The following is a 6,395-nucleotide window of genomic DNA, read 5'->3' as shown; positions in this document are numbered from 1 at the left end:
AGAGGAAGGATTATCTTTTTTTTTTTTTGCAAGGGAATGAATAGGGTAAAGTGGTTTGCCCAAGGCCACACAGCTAGGTAATTATTAAGAATCTGAGGCTGGATTTGAACTCAAATACTCCTGACCCCAGGGCAGGTACTCTATCCACTGAGCCACCTAGCCACCCCTGGAAGAATTAAAATGGAAAACAGAAATGAGTCATGCAGGAAATTTCTGAAAAATTAACCAAAGAAATCAACTCCACTAAAAGTAGAAATAACCAACTGGAAAATGAAACAAAAAAGCTAATTGAAGAAAATAAAACTCTTACAATGAGAATTAAAGAAATAGAAATCAATGAATCTACAAGACTATAAGATTCCATAAAACAAAAAAAAATGATTATAACTATAATTTGATGTGATTTGAGACAATGCTGCTTATGAAGCAATCAAGTAAGCAATCTGTGATATCTTGATAGCAATATGTGTTTATCAAGCAATCAAATAATACAATTGTGATTGATGATACCTGATTAATAGGATTAGAGCATTAGATAACACCTAGGGAAGAGGCACAAAGATTTATAATTTTAGAAGGAAAGAAGGGAGGTTGTAAATGCTGAGTAAATACTATCAATAGATTTAGCCCAAAGAGGGAAGAAGCTACATCCCCACTGGGGTTTAAAAATCTTTTCTAATCTAAAGGGAAGGGGAGAGACTAGGAAAGGGAAAGATAATGGAAGAAGGGACTGATGAAATGGAAGGCAAAGGTATAAATGAAAATAACTTTAAAGTTAATTTTTTCCAGAGTGATTAAAATGTTTTTATTAAGATATATTTAAAAAGTGGCACATGTCTTTCAAGGTGGGAGACAGGAGCTGGGAAATTCCAAAATACAAGCTCTTTTATGCACTCTGAAATGTTTGTTCCTGCCCCCTCATGCTAATCATAGGCTTGGCTAACAGATCTAATTGATACATTGGTTCCTATACATTTCTCCCACTTTTCTCATTATGCTAATGAGCAATAATAGCCAGATATTCTTGAGCATGCCCAAAGGAGAAGGTCAAGACTGGATTCACTTAAGCAGGTGGGGCAGTTTTTAATTAAAGGGTGGCTAAATCTTTAATGTTAACTCAGTATCTGCACATAGGCAACAATATAAGCAGACACTAGTCTTTGTAAAATAAACTTACAATCCTCCATTCACATTCTTATGGAACTCAAACACCCACATTTTCCTCACAATTATCCCCTTTTCTTTTATAAAAGGAATTTGGGGTTCCCCACCTTATTAGTGATTTCTTGCCTGAATCACAATCACATAACTACTGACTTTTCTTCTATCAAGATTTTGAATTCCTCATTATCAGAGACATTTTCCAGGTTTGTGAGGGAGTACATGTCAACTTTCTGATGTCTTTTACTGCTTGCCTATCAACATCTATCTTGATAGATTCAATTTACCACAAACTCTTCCTTCTCCAATCAACATATTTCTTTGCCTGGCTTAGCCAGCCTGCAAGTTGAGTCCCTAGCTGTCTAATTGGTAAATTTTCCACTACAACTTAGAATCTAATCAGAATATAAATTGGGGATCCATAGCTCCAACTCCCATCCAGGACCTTAAGTCAAGATAATAACTCCTTGGCCCACCCTTTGGACAAATAGGTGTAGGCAGTAGTCCCACAAATCCAATAATAACCCTTTAGTGCTGTTTGATCTTCCAGGAATATAGTTGGTCTTCTAGGAATATACTATCTATAGAGGATATAGTAAATACTGTTCATCTTTACTTTCAAGGGCCCTCTTCAATAAGCCATATAATCATCATGATAATTTCCAAAGTTGCTGTACCTCCTTCCACTGGCAAGTTTTTATACCTATGTCTTTAGATAGCTCTTCCTGCCTCCAAAATTAATCAACATAAATCCCTTATTTTTTGCCATTGCACCAACTCCAAGAATAGCTAATATATCGAGTGATGTTACTTAAATTATTTTTCTTACAATTAACCATTTCCATTCTTTCTTTGCAAGTCCAAACTAACTCATAATCACAGATTCCCTTAATAAGTTCCCCTAGATTGTGAATCTTCATAAAAGATTCAGATACCCTCATTACATCTCACATGAGTCTCAGTCCACCTACCTCCTTAAGTTGTACAGTCTAGAATATATGTACCCTGCTTCTGGTCATATCCAGACATTTGCTACTCCCCAAGAAAATATCTTGGCCAGACTGTTGTAAATAATGAACAAACTCAATCATATGTCACTGGTGTTTCTCTCCTCTGGATAAGAATTCTATGGCACAGTGCATTTCTGACCAGGGACTGAGAATCTAGGCCAGACTCAGGGAAATTGGCACCCAAGGCCAATTATTAAATTGTTGTGGACTATTGCTAGTCTAACAGTTAAACACACCAAAATACTTTGTCTTTGACCATTGACTTCTGTCAGCTATATTCTCCTCCCACTATTATTAATACACCATTGTCTAAATTAGACAAAAGACTCTCCCTAGATAAGATATACATACTAATGTAGGATATAATCATGCCAGCCAATAACCTCCCTCCTCTTTTCTCAATGGAGAATATCTTCTCCCTGCCTCTCCTCCTCTTTTCATAATGAGAGGGGTATAAGTAGGAGAGTCAGACTTACAGAATAAAGGGGAAATAAAAGATACATATCCCCTGACTACACAATATACACATAGGCAAGAGATGGTAGAGGTGAAATTGTCCAGTGCCTCTCCTTCTGTCTTCCATTTTCTTCTCCCCTGGAGACTTCCAAAGTCCTTCTGCATCTTCTGAATCTATTCCAAAAAGTCCTCTCCAGCTCAGGTGACTTGTTATGATCTTCTCTTCTGGTAAAGAAACAGCTTAACATTTTACTTAGATCAAAACACATGTTTTTATCAGAAAACAATGAGATTCTGGAGTTTATTACAATTTCCATTTTGCCTTATTGCCATATTGAGGCACATGCTTCACTTTAACACAATAAACTTCCATCAGTGTTTTATTACACGAGCAAATTCCCAATGAGAATGATCACATTGACTTAAGTTTATGACATATACATTCAACAGTCATCATAGTGCAAAGAGTACCCAGCATATGATTTAAATATAAAACAATCTCAAACATTGCTATCATCGCAATAATGACTCAAACATTTTCAACAATGGGGATAATATTATCCCCAATACAATTATCTGACTCACATTCTTTTCCCTAAACTAGACCTTGAAACTGTAATCATCCTAAGAATTTCCCATTCTTCTCTTTAACTAAATACCCCCCTCTAAATTAAAATTCATGAACCTTAATTCCTATCTTAACATGTAGCTGAAAACAGTTGTCAGAGCCATATACTTAAACCTATCTCTGGCTTTTAGATCTAAATCATCTAAAACTTCTTTTTCTGTTTTGCTTAGAAACTATAAAGATCTAGGACATTGTTGGTAAATTCCTTTATAGATATAAGTATTGATTGTCAGTGGCGAGACAGAAGTCATGTGTGAAGCCAAATGCCTTATGACAGATTTATTCTTCCAAGTGAGACATTATCCAAATGTCATTTTGTGGAAATCAAGTCAAAAGGGTACAGCCTCAGGTCATCCTGAGAAGCCACCCCTTCAGTTGTACATCCCTGTCTGTGACATCTTTAGTCCACTATTTTCCTTGGCTCCAAGGACATGACATTAACCCAGTTGTCCTTTTTTTTGTTGACCATCTTGGTATCTGACATAAAAAAGAGAAAATTGATTTAAAAAATCCATGATCTAAAAAATTGTGTTACCTAACTAAAACTTCCAGTGAGTACAATTCACTAAATTCCAATTATACTCTTTATTGGGTCGCAATTAATGACTCCCCTGCCTAAGGTTCTTAGTGTCCTTCCTGGGTCCTTGCTAAAACCAGGAATTCTAACTATGCCCAACCCTACACACTTCAAATCCTGGCTCTTCCTAGAAACATCCATTTGTATGAAATCATATCTACTCTATCTCTCTATAAAGATAAGATATAAGAATACATTTCCTCTGCTCTGCTCATTACTAATGAGCAAGAATAGCTAGATCTCCTTGAGCATGTACAATTGAGAAGGTCAAGACCCTATTAAGTTAAAAAGAGGTAGAGAAATCAAGATGAAGAATCTTGATGAAAGCAGTTCCTCTCAGAAGTTCAGAGAGTGAGGACAACTGGATTAGAACAGCAGTGGACAATATTATCCCCATCCAGAGGAAGAAAAATAAAGTAAAGCAAAACAGATCCACAAAAAAAGCTTCAGAATCTGATGAACACTTAATAAAATGTATCTCTTAAATATCTCTTCCCTGAATTCTAATTCCTCCTACTGAAAGCAACTAATTTGTAAACACGTTTATCAAAAATATATATGTTGGGGCAGCTAGGTGGCATAGTGGATAAAGCACTGGCCCTGGAGTCAGGAGTACCTGGGTTCAAATCAGGTCTCAGACACTTAATAATTGCCTAGCTGTTTGGCCTTGGGCAAGCCACTTAACCCGGTTTGCCTTGCAAAAAAACCTAAAAAAAACCCATATATATGTTCAATGCCAACCTGACTGCTGCTGAGAGGAGGTGGGTGGAAAGGGAGGGTGGACAGAAATTTTGTAATTTAAAAAGATACATGTGCATATGGATGAAAATAAATAGATGAATGAATGAATTAATTAATTAAAAAAGAAAATAGTAAGCTTTGTTTTGCATTCAGATTCTATTTTCTTTCTCTGGATGTTGATGGTATTTTTCATTACATAACCTTGATTATTGCACTGCTTAGGTGAGGAAGTCCATTATAGGAGATTATCACAAAATGTTGCTATTTACTTAGCATCCTTTATAAAAAGTTTTTCAGACTTTTTAGAAATCCTGCCCTTGAGGATTTCTTTTGGAACAATAGTACTTCATCACATTTATGTACCACAATTTGTTCAACCATTCCCCTATTGATGGGCATTTCTTCACTTCCCAATTCTTAACCACTACAAAAAGAGCTGCTATAAATATCTTTGTACATATGGTTTTTGCCATTTACTGTTATCTCTTAGGATTTAAAATTTTCTCCATTCCTTTTGGTCTTGAATGTTTTGGTTTTATATTTTTTAAAAATAATTTAATATAATAAAATTTTCCATTTTATTGATGATTTTGGCAACATTAAATTTAAAAAATTTGCTTTAATATAAGTAATGCTGACAAGCTGAGGAGGAAAAGAGAAACCTGGAAAAATAATTTTCACAGCTAGATGTTCTGATAAAGGTCTGATATCTAAAATATATAGAGAGAATTGAATCAAATTTACAAGGTTGCAAGTCATTCCCCCAATGTTAAATTGTCACAGGATATGAACAGAGAGTTTTCAAATGAAGAAAATCAAAATATATTTGCACATATAATTATATTAAAATGGTCCAAATCATTACTGGTTAGACAAATGAGAATTAAAATAACTATGAGATATCACATCACACTTATAAGATTGACTAAGATGACATAAAGGGAAAATGATAAATATTGGAGAGGTTATGGGAGGATTAAGATATTATGGCACTCACTGAAGCTGTGAACTAATCCAATCATTCTGAAAAGCAATATGAAAGTATGCTCAAAGAGCAATAAAAATGATCATACCTTTTGACTCAGCAGTGTTCTTACTAGAACTATGTCCAACAGAAGTAAAAAAAAAATTAGAAAATTCCAACATGTCCCAAAATATTTAAAAGAGCTTGTTTTGTAACAGAAAAATTTGGAAATTGAGAGGATGTCCATCAATTGGGGAAATTGATGAAGAACTTGTGCTATATGGATGTTATGGAGTACTATTGCTCAGTGAGAAAACATGCATGATCATACTTACAGAACTATGGAAAGATTTACATGAATTGATGCTGAAGCAAGAGAGTAGAACTAAGAGAACACTGTTTCCATTAATAACATCGATGCAACTCCTCTCAGCAGTTAAGATACCTAGCACAACCATGGAAGACCTGTTATGCACAATTCCACAGTTATTCAGGGTAAATAAAAAAAAAACAGACAAACAAACAAATTGCCGAATCTGAATGGATATTATGCTCACTTTTGAAAAAAATCTTATTTTCTTCTTTATTAATTCATGGTTTTCTTTTTTTGCCCTTAGTTCTTATCCCTCATACGCAAAATGACTAATATGTAAACTTTCAAATGCAAATGGTTTTGTACAACTTTTACAAGAGTATCAGAGAGGAGGGTGGTGGCAGTAGAAAAAAGTCCAATATAATGATATAAGTGGATGAATGTTGAAAAATTTTTGTAACATGTAATTGGAAAAATAAAATTTTTAAAAATTATGAATTATTCATTTTCACTTCATAATGTTCTATATGTCTTGTTTGGTCATA

The sequence above is a fragment of the Macrotis lagotis genome, chromosome X (assembly GCF_037893015.1).
Source record: "Macrotis lagotis isolate mMagLag1 chromosome X, bilby.v1.9.chrom.fasta, whole genome shotgun sequence".
NCBI lineage: Eukaryota > Metazoa > Chordata > Mammalia > Peramelemorphia > Peramelidae > Macrotis > Macrotis lagotis.
The sequence above is the reverse complement of the archived record's forward strand: the minus strand, read 5'-3'. Positions refer to the sequence as shown.